This window comes from Mirounga leonina, unplaced genomic scaffold (genome assembly GCF_011800145.1).
Source record: "Mirounga leonina isolate KUSES-001 unplaced genomic scaffold, KU_Mleo_1.0 Mir_173, whole genome shotgun sequence".
In the NCBI taxonomy this organism is placed as follows: Eukaryota; Metazoa; Chordata; class Mammalia; order Carnivora; family Phocidae; genus Mirounga; species Mirounga leonina.
This window is the reverse complement of record NW_023270447.1, coordinates 44,735,888-44,751,651: the sequence shown is the minus strand read 5'-3', so window position 1 is coordinate 44,751,651 and position 15,764 is coordinate 44,735,888. Positions and strand designations below refer to the sequence as shown.

The following is a 15,764-nucleotide window of genomic DNA, read 5'->3' as shown; positions in this document are numbered from 1 at the left end:
CTTAGGTAAGTGAGTTAGCCTTTCTGTGCCTCAGTTTTCTAATCTTTACAATGGGGCAGCAATAGCAAATAGCACGTATATTATTTTGAGAAGTAAATGAGAGTTAATACCTGTAAACATCCGAGAACAGTGCCTAGCATATAAAAAGGACTGTAACCAGGGGCGCCTGGGTGGCTCAGTAGGTTAAGCCTCCAGATTCTTGATTTTAGCGCAGGTCATGATCTCAGGGTGGTGAGATTGGGCTCCATGCCCAGAAACTGGAAATCATCCCTGACTCCTCTCCCTCTCCCTCACCCCCAAATCCAATCACAAGCCTTTTCAATTTTCTCTCTAAAAGATTTTCAGACCTACCTCCTCTTCTGCATGCTGACACTGACTTCCGGAGCGCAAGCCCTTGCTTGACGTTGCCCTTCTGCGTGACTGCCGAGCCCCTGAGCCAGCCTCCCCTTAAGCCATCAGGCACCCAGCTGCCAGAGGGAACTTTCCAAAATGCAATCTGGCCATGGCCTCTTCACAGTCCTTTAAGTGGATCCTTATTGCTTTTTGTGTATACAGCATGACGTTCGTTGTCCAGCCAAATCAGGCATCATCACATCAAATGGTGCTGCACACCTCGAGCTTCATCCCGAACCCCTCCCTGTCCCATATTTTATCCTCCATCAAGAGGGGGCCACTTCTGTCCCCACCGTACTCCCCTCCTTCCTCTACCACCTATATTCCACCCCCTGGGAAGCCTCCCCTGACCCCCTCCTTCTGGCTAGTGCCCCTCACTTGTAGTCCCACACCCTCCTGCGCATGACTCTTTCACTTCACACACCACTTGGCATCATGGGTAATTATTAATTCTCCATATCACTGTGCACCGCACCGCACAATGAGCCCAGCATGGCTGCCTGGCACAGAGTAGGAGCATTAGCAATATTCGTTGAAAGAATATAGCGCTTCATCAACCCTAATATGACTTCTTCTGCAAGACACACTATTATTTTATATACCACTGAGGAAGAAAAAAAATGCTACCAATGAAACTGATCCTCCATATTCTTACCATATCTATTTTTTCCTTATTTTTATTTAAGTACAATTAGCGGATGGTGTTGCATTAGTTTTAGGTGTACCATATAATGATTCAACAGTTCTGTGCATTACTCAGTGCTCATCAAGAGAAGTGTACTCTTGCTCCCCTTTATCTGTCTCACCCCTCCTCCCCCCACCTCCCCACTGGCAACCGCCAGTTTGTTCTCTGTTTAAGAAACAGGGCTTTTTTTGTCTCTCTTTTCTTCTTTTTTCATTTGTTTTGTTTCTTAAGTTCCACATTCATATCTATTATATGGCACATCTCAACTGCAGAGGTATTAAAATGGGAAAGATAGACTTCTTAGAATCCATGAACTATAGTAACTAAAATTGCCTTTTATGATTTTATCAGAATGATGCAGTAATAAAGCATGGGCTCTGCAGTCAGACCAAAATCCTGTCTTCAGTGTTTTTTAGGTTTGTGAACCTGAGCAAATTACATCCCTTCTCTGTGCCTTGGCTTTCTCATTTAGAAAATGGGACATTTAGTCCTACTCTGCTTTGTCCTGCATCATTCCTGAGTATTGGACTTTGAATGATGAAGCCATTGCCTTTCTAGAATGGCTTATTATGTGATTAATAGATATATGCTTGTCTGCCCAGCGTCACTTCCTTTGGTGAGCCAGCCCTCACCCCAGTCCAGTTATCCCTCTCAATCCATGTGGCTCTGATGGGACAAATGACATTTGTCTCAGCCTAAAGGAGATGGCTGAGGTAGGGGGAGGAGGAGGGCGGGCAGTCCCAGAGGCCTGACCAATCAGAGCACACTATGCAACTTGGCCAAAGAGACCAAATGGTTCAAGGGGAAAAAATTAACATTAGGGTTTCGGTGAGGGTTAAAGAAGCTAATATACAGAAAGTGTACATTAGCCCTTCATGATTATCATCGCTATTAATGTGCTGGATGAGCTGGGAAGTAATGAAGCCCGAAACAACTACGAAAATCCGTCAGGGATATGCCAACATTCTAGATGTACCCATAGATTTTCCGTAACAACCTGAAACTTGCTAGAATGTAAGCTTTATGAGGACAGAGATCTTTCTCTGATTTGTTCACTGATATATCCTCAGTATCTAGAACAGAGGCTGGTATACAACAGGTGCTCAAAAATATTTGTTGAATAAATGAACTCCAGTTTTTCTTAACTTCCTTGCTGTCTTGATGCAAGATATCACTTGTGCTGATTTCAGTGTGTCTACCTCTAACCCCCAACTTTCTTTCTTTTTGCTTCTTTTACTTCTAATCTACTATTCGCTGCAAAGTAAAAATAGCCATTCATATTAGAATTGTTTTTCAGCCGAAGTAAGGCACCCTTATCTCTGTCCACGTCCACCTGTCAATCCTCACCCCTGTCCATCCCCTCCTGGGGCACCACCTTGCCCCAGAGGGAGCACAGGGGTTTCTCCCTGAGCTGACCACCATGTTTGTATTGACAGAACCTTGCAACTGCAGAGACCATTGTTACACTGCTTCCTCTATGCTTTGCTCCTGGTGGCTTGGCACTGACAGCTCACTCCCCATAGAGACATTCCAAAGAAGGTGTGGGCATTGCAGTGGTCCTGTTTTTGCTTTGGCCTCTCCTAACTTGTCCCATTCCCACCACCCATTCCTGGTTGATTACAAACTTCAAACAGATGGTTGATGCCATCACAGCCCAAGAGACCTCAGAGACAAGCTCCCTCTCCCTTGTCAAAAGGAAGCACACTACTTGGAGGGGAGAAGAAGCTCCCCTCATGCGGGTCCCATTCCAAGAAGTAACACCTGGGCTTACCCTCACTGTCTGGGACCATGGGGAGAATGGAACTATGCACACTTATAGGGTGTAAAGCCCAGCAACATCCCAAAGAGAGAGTCCAAGGACAAAATCCCAATAAAACCTCAATCCAAAAGGGTGGCCAGAGAGGTGACAATAGGATACAGAGCACTGGTATAGAAAACCAAGACACTACTAGTTCGATGTCTCTGGAACCTCTAACGATGGATGTGTATGTGGTTTGGAGATTTCTATCACAATTCGGGCAGCATATGTTTTTTGCCCCACATGCAGTGAGGGACACCTTGAGTCATCTACAGCATTGCATACTTTGGAAGCCCGCTGCTTTTCCTAAAGCAAATATACGATCAGGCCATTTCGTGCCTGTTGTGCTTTGGCACACAAAATGACTGACGAAGAACTGTGGGAGTGAAAGGAGTGACCTTGTTGCACCATCCTAAACCCCCAAACGACCCTAATTAAGGCAATGATCTGGCTGATTTACAAAGACGTAGCCCACAGAATGGCAAATATAACTCAACCACAACCAATCTGGCCCTTGTTAGCTCTGTTGTAACAAGCACTTGTATGAATATCATTATGAAACCCTTACTTAGGACAAGAATTGTGCTGAATTCAGAATTTTCTCCTATGGGGGATGGGGGGGGACAAAAGCAGTCCGGGATGGTGAAGTGTAGCTACACCTCTACTTTTTAAAAAAGGATTTGAAATGAACATCTTCAAAACCCTGCCTCCTGAGACTCTTTAGCCCTTCAAGGGGATTTAAGTGGTTCAGTTGGATCTCACTGGTTAGTTCCGTTAAACTAATCTAATCTCATACCTTCTCCACCAAGCTGCAGAATCAATAAAAACAAGGAGGGGTAAAACTGGAGAGAATTTGAGTGGAACACTCTGAGGAAAATGTGGGGTTTTTTTCCTTCCATGGCAGGAAGAAACATTGACATTTCAATAAATTGTATTAGACTATAAACTTATTAGATGTTAGATTGCTTCTCCCCTAAGTTCCATAAAACACCTGCAAGAGTATCATTTACCTATCGGTATTATTTACCTATCAAGTAGCTGGTGATTATTGCAGCCCAAATCTTCCCTTCACTGCCCTAGCTGATGGGACCAGGGTTAAGTCACTTCAAGAGTTTGCCCCTAAATCTGCTCTATTACCAGTCCTCACCTGCCAGATGGCTTATTCAAACCTCCTTTTTTTTGCATCTCTCTGGGAGTTCCAAGGTAAGGTTGGAACGTTGCACATATAGTTGGAACCACTCTGTAGTCACTTCTCCCTTCCCGATCCTCTGACTGTTGTTTCTCTTGTCTAGTATGCTGTGTTTCTATTCAACCACATTGCTGTCCTCTGGGTTGGGTTGGGGGGGAGCCCAATAATGCTAATCACTTCCTTTGCCACCCAGTCCTAGGGAACAGGTGGGATCGGTTCCCTGTGCCCCTTGTGGCCTAGAGAGGCAGGATAGGATGCATAGCCCTTGGGACAGCTTACTCTCAGAGAGAAGAAGGGAGGAGTCTGGCTGACTTTCCATTTATTCTTCCCCAGATTACCAGTTAAGTTTTTCCAACTGTCTGGGAGGGAGTGAATAAAGGAACAGAAAAAGGCCAAGAGTGCCCTGTGGTGTTTGGCTGAGAGTCCTCACTGGTATTGGGATAATGCTGGGAATGCCCTTGGCCTCTCATGCCACTGGGTTTCCTAAAGCTAGATCTCTGGCATTCACCTCTCTCTCTTTCCCCTGCCCTTTTCATAAGGAAGAGGGCCACTGCCAAAGCAGGGTGAAAGGAGGTTAGAGTTATCATTCTAGCTATTTTCATTTTGATTTTTTTTTTCAGTTTGTAACCAGTTTATTGAATGGTCTAAATTCGGTAGAATCAAACATGAAAAATATTATTTCTTCCAGTGGTTGTCCCTAAAAAAAGCTCTCTTGACTCTCATTCTCCTTTCCCTAAATGACATTTTAGGTAAAACTTTTCACCATTTTCAGATATTAAAAAATACAAAATAATACAATTGATCCAGCTTAAAGCTTCAAACTCATATCCAACTTAATTATCTCCCTCCTAACTCAAGAGACTTATTGTCTACTGTGGAAGGGAGTGTGCTTTCTCTCTTTCACTCCTCTTCCTTCCTCCTCTTTCTTCTCCAGTGTTTTGGGACCTTAAAGAAGGGTGGGAAAGGGGGAAGCAAAATTCTTCTATTTAAATGTTGTCTGGCCCCTCCTTCCTTGGCAGTCAATGCCCATAAACAGCCGAAGTCCAAATACTGAGTCTCTCAGGAGCTCACAGGGAGTTCCTACTGAGATCCTCACACTGCACGTGTCCTGTGGGACATGCACTCTGGCATGATTCCTTATAATCCCCCACCCCACCCTGAGTTCCCACTCCCATTGGTAAACCCCACAACATTTTTCTGGATGGAATACCTGGAAAAGAGCTTCAGCCTTATATGTCACCCTAACCCAAACATAGCAGAAATTTGTTTCATTCTGACAAACAGAATTGAGCCAGGAGAGCTCTCTAGCCTGGCTGGGAAGTTCCACCCCCACAGGATCATTCAGGAATGCAGGTCTCCTTATCTGCATCTGCATCTCAGCCTGTGGGAAGGGGAAAGAGGAAGTCAGCATAAGCAGTGTTTCTTTAAAATGATAATTTTTCTTTAAAAGACATCATTCCACTTTCATCCTATTGGCCTGAAATTAGTCACATGACCATAGCTAGTTGCAAGGGAGGCGGGGAAGATGGAATCTTTGGCTGGGTGGCCATCTGACCACCTGAAAGCCTGGAGGAGTTTTTATTACTCAAGATAAACAGACAATGGGTATTGGGGCAGAGTTTAGCAATCTCTGCCCAGGCGTGTTGGGGTATGTCCTCAAATTGTATTCCAAACCATTTTGCCTGCAGGCCCCATTATTGAGTATGGGCCTCAGTACTAGACTTCTTCCTGATTTTCTCTAGACTCCCAATGTCCCTCCCTGTAATGTCTTCCTGCTCCCATCTTACTGTGCATCGAGCACCTCTGTAGATACTAGAATGCCAGTTACAAACAAGTGTCCATGTTCTTTTTTACAGTGACACATGCAGTTGGAATCACTGTGATAAGTGACATAGGAGTAACCTTAGGATGCTCTGAGGACACAGAGAAGAGACACCACACATAAGCAACGTGGAAAGGAAAGAACTGGAGAAGTTTGCTTGGATGACAGTGATGCCTGGACAGAATCCTGAAAGAGGAGGAGTGAGTCAGTGGAACATGAGCAACAAGAAGAGCACGTGCAAGAACCAGAAGAGAAGCAGTACGTTTGTAGAATAGCAAGTAGCCCACTATTGCTTGACGGTCAAGTTTCAGTTGGAATGGGAGATGTTTTTAGAAGATGAGGCTTACAGAGGCAGACAGGAAGCAAAATGATGAAGGCCCTTGTAGACTTGAACTTCATCCTGAGGGCAAATGGAATTTAACGGAGAACTTAAAGCAGGGAAGTGACCCAAACCAATTTGCATTTGCAGAATACAACTCTGATAGCTGGGTGAAGGGTGCCCTGAAGCAGGCAAGGCCGGGTACTGCTGGAACAGTTGGGAGACAGTTGGACAGATCCAAGGGACAAAATTAAGGGCCTGAAGTAGAATAATGACAGGTCTGCCTCCAGAGCTCACATTCTTTCCATGATAATGATGGTTTTCTTCTGTTTGCTTATTTGTTTGTTTGTACACTGTCTCATTCCAAAAAGGATTTGGGATGGCTTTCACAAATTCATTAAGTAGTGTTGTGAATATGAATCCTCGTCTGCAAATTTAGGTATATAAGAAATATTGTCCTTCTTTGTTTTCTATATATCAAATTTAATTTCTAATCCAAGCCTACTTCTGATGTGGTGGGGGTGGTTTGCCACCCTACCCACCTGGGTTCTTGCCACTTTTGTGAGCTCTGATTCCCTCTGTTCTCTCTAAACCCACAGACCCAAATAGATTCTGGGAGTCTTTTCATCATTCTTGGGGAAATCCTCCTCTTTCCATGTTTCCCTCAGAAGCCATTCCTCTCCATGCAGGACACTTAGCTCATCCTCCATAAAGACTTTAGACTTTTCTAAACAAATCCAGAAAGGGAAGTAAACCATTAGTTTACCACCCCTGAAGCAAGAAGACACAGAACCTCTAAGCTACTCTCACAGAAAAGGGAAGAGACAAAAACTCTCAAACTGGCACATCAAAAGTGGTCCTGTCATGATACCATATGATTATTTCATGTATAAATACTTCGTGGTGAAGGGAAAACAAAATAAAATAAAACCAGTGAGAGAATTAATGTTTTGAAAACTTGAAACACTTTCCAAAGTTAGAACCATGACTTCGGCTCTGAGCAATCGAGTGACCAAAGTAAAAATGGACACATGAACTAATAGTACAACTGTCATTGTTTCCACTAAAGAAAGTATACCTGTTTTTCAGGAGTGACAAGGTTCTACCCATCCCTGGTATGAGAGGAAAGTTTCTCCACTGGATCCTTGTAAAGGAGACACCACATGATGCAGGCCACTCCACGTTCAACGTCATCCCTATCATGAGTTTTGTCAGATAGTTCTTATAACAATATGGGCACCAGAGATTAAAAAGAACAACTCAGAAACAGCCCCTGCTCTTGGTATGCCCTGGTCTAGTCAGGAACATGGGTAAACAGACAATAGCCACGTGTTACTAAAGTACCACAGTGGGGGTATGGTAGAAAGTGCAAAGGGAGCACTTCTACAAGTTTCTAGAAGAAAGGATAGTGGGAGCCCAGCACCCAAAGATCAGGGGAGCTGGAAGGAGGATGGAAAGTGCTCAGGTCACTGATATATTTCTGACAAGCAGAAAATATACAATCTTATATTCAAAACAAACTCATACAAAATACTGAAAGGAAGTGTGCTACTAAATTATTCTTAGTTGTTGTTGCCAGGCGATCATATTGTTGGTGGTTTTTGTACTTTGCCCTCAGCTTATCTACATTTTCAAATTTTTATGAGGAGAAAGTTATTAATATTTAGAGACTAGTTTTAGTTGTAACAGAAGACCCAAATAAAAGTAGCTTTCAGCTTTTGTCATGCATGATGTAATCCAGAATGAAATAATATGAGGTCTGGGATTTGCTTCAAAATAATGTGGGGCAGAGGAAAAGTGGACAGGGGCACAAATGAGGCAAGGCTGGCCATAAGTTGGTAATTGTTTAAACTGGATGATTGATGGCTACGTGGGGATTCATTATGCTAGTCTCTACTTGAGCATATACTTTAACTTTTCTATAATAAAAAGCTGGAAAAACAAATAAGGAGAGTGACCTCGGCACATTAACCCCTCTCTGGTTCAGGTGGCTCAAGTATAAAATGAAAATAATTAAAATGCCCACTTCATACGGTGTTTTGGTGATTGAGTGAGTTAACGTGTGTAAGATGCTCATAACAGCGCCTGACACGTAAGTCACAATTGTAATTATTATTACGATGGCTTAAGCCAGGGGCACAATGACCCCTTCAAGTTCTCAGGTTCCTCCCATCTGCCATCTCCTGAGTGCCACCTGCTCTCGTGGTTCTGTGATGCTGAAGCTATTCTAGGCATCACGGCCCGCACAGCCTTGTCTAGAAGCAGAAGAGAGGTGGGTCTCCGCCTTTCGGTGTGTGTCCTCTTTTAAGGTGCAGGAAACTTTGCCAGAAATCTCCTAGCAGCCTTCCCTTCACTTCTCATCAGCCAGGATGACATCACGTACCGATGTCAAAATCACTCACTTACCAAGGAAAGGGATCCACCAGCTTGGCTGTAGCCTAATCAAAACCTCTACCCTGGGGCTTTGTGAGGGCACCTGAAACATAAGGTCTACAAATGCCAGAAGGAAGAAAATCATGGTTCTGTTAGAGAGGAAGAAAGTGAGCAAGTGCCTAACAGACCGTCAACTAATAGTCACTTCCGTGTGCCTACTGCATCAAGTATTGTAGGGACCAGGAAAAGAGACGGTAACTGTAGGACAGGTGGGGTAGGACTATAATGCACCAGGCAGAGGACACTGCATTTTTTCCTCTAGGCAATGGGAGCCATGAAGACTGAGGCACAAAAGCTAAGGAAAGCATAATTAGGGAAAATATAACTAATTTCACTTTAACTTAGAATTTTTCCGAAGACAGTATAATTTTATGCAAATGATTCACATATCATATGCAAATGTCTTTACTGCTCCCTCAAATATTTACACAATGGGATGTGGTCTGTGCAAGAAAAAAAAACAAATCTTGGTGGAAATAACTGACTCAGCAATAATCTCTCTAAGTGGGGAAGCAAACTAGCCTTGGATTCGATATTTACATCCTGCAACTTTGTTTTCTACTGACTAAGACCTTTTTTTAGCTTCTGTACTAAGTTCCTTTGTAATTTGCCTTCAAGGAGCTGGTGAATATCCACATCCCTCACCACAGTGTGTAGCCTCAGTGCTGACTGTAATTATCCCTATGTGAAAATGAATTCCACATGAAGATTTTGAGGAAGGCAGAGCCATTTTGAGAAATGGATTATTTGATTCATTAAAGAAGACCATGACGCAGAGAGGCTGACCTCAAACTGATGAAGCTTTTCAAATTAAGATCCTGGGAGCTTCATTATCGGCATAAGTTTTGTTTACAGTGGGTGGGGTGGGGGTGGGGATGGGGGCGGGGCTGCACATGTGATGCAATGCACATGGATCAAGAAGGAGAAATGAGAGTGTGTTTGTCACATATGGAACTTTCTAGTATTTTTGAACAAAAAACCTTGATTTCAGCCAGATCTTTGTTGAAAAAAGGAAGATTATTTCTTTCATTTCCATGAAAGTCAAGTTGCTCCTTCTCCTCCATGGACAAAAATAGTGTAAAATAAGAAAGGTAATAAGTTCCCATGTATCTGGTATGTCTGAGGATGGGGATGTTCTCCTTGAGGCATAGAGACTTGCAGAAGTTGTTATATACTCAAACTTGTTCCGAATAAATCAATAGTACCCAACCCTGGTTTAAACCAAATCCCAAGCCTGGGCAACTGAAAATCACTGTATATTTTACATGGATCACTACTTGTATCTTTCTTGTCATTTGCTCATTTATTCAACAAATTTTTATCTAACACTTCTATATAGCAGTTACTATTCTAGACACTGGGACCACAACATTGAATAAAACAGGCTTAAAATCTCTTTTTCCTTGAAGTTGACATTCTAATGGGGACTGATATAAAACAAACAAGATAAACAAGTAATGTATGGAGTATATGTAGATAGTGAGAGATACTAAAGAGATAAATAAAGTAGGTATGGGGAATAGGGGAAGGAGAAAGTAGCTGGGAAGGCATGTAATTTTTTATTGCATGGCCATGGAAGGTCTCAGATGATGACTGTGATAACCATTAATGTTATAGTACTGTTCATCAGTATTTCTGGTTCTTCTTCTGGGCACATGATAGGATTGTATTTCCTTGCCACATTGGAATTAGAGAAGCCTAGTGACTTGCTATTGCTGATGAAATGTGAGTAGAAGTGAGGTATGCTGTTTGGGTGTGGGAGCGCTAAGAGCTAGTTTATGATTCTTCGTGCTCTTTCTTTCCCTTCACCAGCCATGTTTCAATAGTGACCTTTCTGTCAGCTTGAAACCTGGAGTGAGGACAACATGGAGGAGCTTAGCCACCCCCAACATGGACATGCATTATGACTGGTTTCAAGCAACTGAGATGTTGAGGTTGCTTGGTACTTGGCAATAACCTAGCCCTTCCAGTCTGACACAGGGGCAATTGATTGAAGACCCGAAGGGAGTGGTGGAGTGAGAAGTGCGGATAGCAAGGGAGGAGCACTCCCAACACGGGTGATAGTGCCAAGGCCTCAAAGTGGGAGTGTGCTTAGCATTTTAGAGTCAAATAAATGAGGCTAACAGTAATAGAAGATGCAATCTGAGACATAATGGACTTCCAGATCATGTAAGGTTTTGTGTACCGTCGTAAGGACTTCGACTTTTTCTCTAGATGAGTGACACTAGATGAGAGATCAGTCACTAAAAAGAGGAGTCACATTATCCGACTTTAATTTTTTTAAACATTCTACTTGGTGGTCGGGAATAAGCTGAGGTGGGGACAAGACGGGAGCAGGGAGAACAGTAAGGAGGCTGTGGCTCTAAAACCAGGTAAGAGAAGAGAGTCGCCTGAATCATAGCAGTAGCGGTGGAGGCAGTGAGAAATGCTTGAATTCTTGATATATTATTTTCATGGAAAGCTGGTAGCGTTTGCCAGTGGAAAAAGACTGGAGTCAAGTATGACTTCAAGGTTTTGGCCTTAGGTAAATGGAAGGATAGAGCTGTTATTTCCTGAAATGGAGAAGACTGGTAAGTTTGTTTGGGAGAGCACAGAACCCTAATCTTGAACAGTGTTAAGTTTGGGATGCCCATTAGACTTCCAAGTGGGGATATAGGGCAGACAGGTCCATAATGGAGACATAAATTTGGGAGCCATTGGTGTATAGATAGTATTTGAGTTCATGAGACTCGATGATAGCACCAAGGGCAAAAGTGTAAAGAGACAGGTGTAGAGCTCTATGAAATGAGCTTCTTAACGGAATGTTAAGAGATCAGGGAGAAAAAAAGGAACAGCAAAAGTCAGCTGAGAAGGAGCTGTCAATGGGGTAGCAAAAAAAAAGCCAAAACAAAATAGAAACAGGAAAATGTGTTGAAGAAAGAGTGTTAAATTCTGCAGATATGTCAAGAAAAATGAGGCCTAAAATGGAGCATGGGATTTAGAAGATGGAGGAAGTCATTTGTAACCTTGATACGAAGAGTTTCCCTGGAGGGGTGTGCCAACAGCCTGAGGGGACTACGCTCAAGAGCTAATGAGAGAAAAGAAATGGAGACAACTCATTTAAGGAGTTTTGTTGTAAAAGGAAGTAAAGAAATGGAGCTTTACTGGGCAAGAAATGAAGTTAAGAGAAGAATGGGAAATGGGACAATTAATAGCAAGTTTGTAGGGAAATGGGAAAGATCCACTAGAAAGGAAAAATTTGATAATGCTGGAGAGAGAGGGGGGACTGCTGGAGCAGTGTCCTCAAATGGACAAGAAAACATAAAACCTAGTGCACGAATAGGGAGTTGGCCTTTGCTAGGGGTTCGCCCAAGAGAAACAGGCATAGATGCAGGGAGGTGGCTGTGTATGGAGATGGGAGTGTGTGGAAGCTATCATCTGAGTGCTTGTATTTTCTTAGTGACACTGGAAGCAAGCTCATGGGCTCAGAGTTAAGTGTGGCAATTTGAGGAGAGATGAGAAGGTATGAAATAGTCATCAAGGAGAGGGAAAGTGAATGGATTAGGAAATTATACGGTGATTGCGAGGCAGCATTGAAGTGAGTGAACAAGAATTGAAAGGAGACCAATTAGCATGGTAGTGTGGTTTCCTCAGGCCACATTCAGCTGTGTGGGAGCGGGCATGGAGCAGGTAGAAAGATGGATTTACACAGGCGGGTGTTGTACCACAGTAGAAGGACAAGGAAAGAAAGGGGCAAGACAGTTAATGGGTTTACGCAAGGGTGGGATGATACTGTAATTATTGTAGTGATGGCGTGGGAGCTGGCCGATGAGGGAGTGAGGAAATGAGCAGGCTGAGTTAAGGAAATGCATTAGGATCAATGGGTTGTAAAAACAGTAGCAGTGGCTATGGCTGGCTGAGTGTTTGTAATGGGCCATCACTGGGGTAGGGGCTTCCTAATAATTAATGCTACTTCACAACAACCCTACCAGGTAGGTATTAAAATTCCAAATGTATAGATTGCTAATAGACTGACCTGACATATTGTGTCCACGAGTGAAGCCATGAGAGATACTTGAAATTCAATCAGCTATCATTTCAATATCCAACGCATATATTCAGTATCAATAACAAGTGTTACGGGACTCTAGGAACATGGAAGAAGCAGGGAGACACAGATCTTAAGGTTTTGCCAAGAAAATGCAAAACTCAACCAAGAGACTACCTGGGGCAGGAGTTACGGGTTTCCTTTATACACATAGGAATGTGTAGAAATGGACTCCAGGGACAAGAGCGACTTAAACAGCCTCAACTTGAAATTGAGCTGCAACTATAAAGTTCAACACATCCAAGCAGCATCAACGGCAAGAGTCCAATCGGCATCCGGTCTGAAATCTCTAGGAACATAGGAAGCAACCTCAGAAAGCCAACCCATGTATTACATGGGAAGATACAATAGTTTTCTAATTGAGGTGTGAAAGGAGTCACTGCAGGTACTAGAAGTGTTTTAAACGACCTGGGGGACTTCAGTGATGTTTGTATAGACAAATACAGAAGGGTTTAATATTAAGATTTCAGGCTAAGGAATCTATGCAAGTGTTTTATACTTCCCACGCTTATGTGAGTTTGACCAGGAGAGTGACAGTCTTGGAACTCCAACTTAAATTATGTAACCGAATACCTAATTAAATTTGTGATTTTAAATTTGAAGTCTCACTAAGTTTATTTAAGAGAACTACAGTTTCCCATATTTATAAGCTTAATTTGTTAGACGTATAAGGGTTTTTTTTTTTAAGACTAAGGAAGTTTTATTTGTTGTCAGGGAATTGAAATCCTTAAGGAAGGGAGCAAATACATTAAATGTATAACCGCACTTCTAAAATATTAGAAGATGTTCAATTAACCCAGTTTGTAAATTAAACCAACATTAGTCACAGCCACCCCAAAAGTGATTGTTAAAATTTGCCAGACTTAAAAATGGATTCATATGATTTGAAGCCAAATTTAAAAGCTTAAGGATGTACTCAAGTTTTCCCTTTGTAACTTTAAGAACAGAACAGAATTTATAAAGCCAAACTAAGCCTCTGATTAATCTTCCTGTGCACTAAAACTGATCTTGAAGATACCCCAAAACTCTTACTAATAAATATGAGGGAACTGAGGCAGTTACTAAGTGGCAGAGCTGGCATTTAATCCCAAGTCCACCAGCTGCAAAACCCATGCTTTTCTCATCATTATTCATTGCCTTTTCCTGACAAATAATTAGACAACAGTAACATGCAATTAACATAGAAACTTGACAAGAAGACTTCATTCTTTCTCCCATGTCCTGCAATGCCTCAGGGTTATAATTATATCATTACCCCACAGTGCAGACTGAGGCGGAATAGGTGTTTAAGGATTGGGCTGAATTAGTATGACTTTAATTATAATATACCCTGGAAACGGCTTTCTTACTAAATCCCTAACATTGGGGTGTGTGTATATACTTTGCCAGTTTCTCATAAAAGTAGTGTATAAATAGAGAAAAGGAACCCAATAACCTATGGCTGATTATTTAAACTATAAGTATGTTTGTTTTATAGATAAACTGGAGTTTCCTGTCCTCAAGGTTTTTCCTTGGATTGGTTCTGTGTGTCCCTAGGAAGAGGGATTGGATGGAGGGGGGTTCCCTGTTGAGCATTCTCATGAAAAACAAAATCCAAATCTCCAAGCAGGTAAGATAGGATTATTCTCATAAGCAACCAGCGCTGTTGAAGCTCCAGTCAGAGCACTCAGCCTATTATCAGGGACTGCGCTCCGATGATCCAGCTCATTTTTGCAGAAGTGTTTTCAATTGCTCCATCCACGGCTTCTTCAGCAGCGCCTGTCTCCCACTGTAGCTTCATTTTCTATTAACAAGAAGGAAGGCCAGTGATGGTTGTTGAGGGATACAGTTGGTGGCCTTCCCAATAACCAGCAAGCCCTTCCTCCTTGCTAACAGATCCCCAGTGCTGCTCAGTATCAGGCAGCCCTGGGAAACAGCTGTGATTATCCCAGTCCTCTTTGCCAGTGATGAGTGGATAGGTGTTCATGGGGCTGAGTTGTAGCCAATGAGACATGAGGGTAAGACTGCGGTTGTGGATAGGAGACTTCTAGGAAGGATTTCTTCCCTGATAGAAGAGGGAGTACTGTGAGCAAAACTACTCTGGCTATGCCCTCCCTTCTCATGGGACGCTGTCCTTTAAACAGATGATGACTGGAATTTCAGAATCTTGGATTCCAGTAAGGTAAAATTTTCATCCACATCAGCACTTGCCTGGAGAGATCAAAACTTACTGTTTTGTTCCATCACAGCTGATTCTAAGCAGTGGAACTTGATGAAGGACCATGAACTTTGAGAGACCCCCAAGAATCAGATTCCTACTGGACTGAACTGGAGACCTTTTGCGGGCTGATGAACATTGAGACTGGTTTTGACAAATCCTGGACAAACTAATGGATTTACTCTGCTTTAGGCAGAGTACTAGTTTTCAATCCTTAGTTAACCTAACTAGCATGAATCACTCCTCATCTAGCACTTAAAACCCCTGACTTTTCCCCCTCAAGAAACATTCTCAGTGAATTTCTTCACCGATATATGTCTCCTTGACTATTAATTTAATACACTTGTATTTTTAAAAATAGTAACCTGGTGTCTTTGTTATATTTGCTCACATGACTATAAGGGAATCACAGAGCTGATTCTTCAGCTTCCTTACCCCATGATGTTGCTGGACCAGCCCTACAACAACCACTGTCACACTTCTTGCTAAGTGAACCATAAGTACCCTATGATATGCCAGAGATCCACAAACTCCAACCCATGGGCCAATAAATAAAGCTTTATTGGAATAGAGCCATGCTCCCTTTTTCAGATATCGTCTATGGCTACTTTAGGGCTACACCTGCAAAGTCAAGTAATTGCAATCGAGACAGCATGGCCTTGCAAAGTCTCAAATATTTACAATCTGGTCGTCTACAGAAAAGGTTTGCTGACCTCAGTTTTAAGTACTACTAGATGGGCTCTCTGTCACCTCATTTGAAAGCATGCCAAAATAATACAGCTACATTTCAGCTACCTTCCAACTCGTGAATTCTCCCAGGAAGCTCCCAGTAAGATCATGG

The 15,764-nt window shown here is 42.6% G+C and overlaps 1 long non-coding RNA gene across 1 annotated transcript in view; it reads right to left on the bottom strand.

The window, feature by feature from the left end:
- Positions 1–3,851: 3,851 nt before the first annotated feature.
- Positions 3,852–15,764, bottom strand: part of LOC118019341 — an 81,731-nt gene continuing 69,818 nt past the window's right edge. The window contains exons 7-8 of the long non-coding RNA XR_004681658.1: positions 12,655–12,765; positions 3,852–5,446 (exon numbers count right to left, since the gene is read on the bottom strand). This is a non-coding gene — a long non-coding RNA (uncharacterized LOC118019341). The remainder of the gene's footprint in view (positions 5,447–12,654; positions 12,766–15,764) is intronic.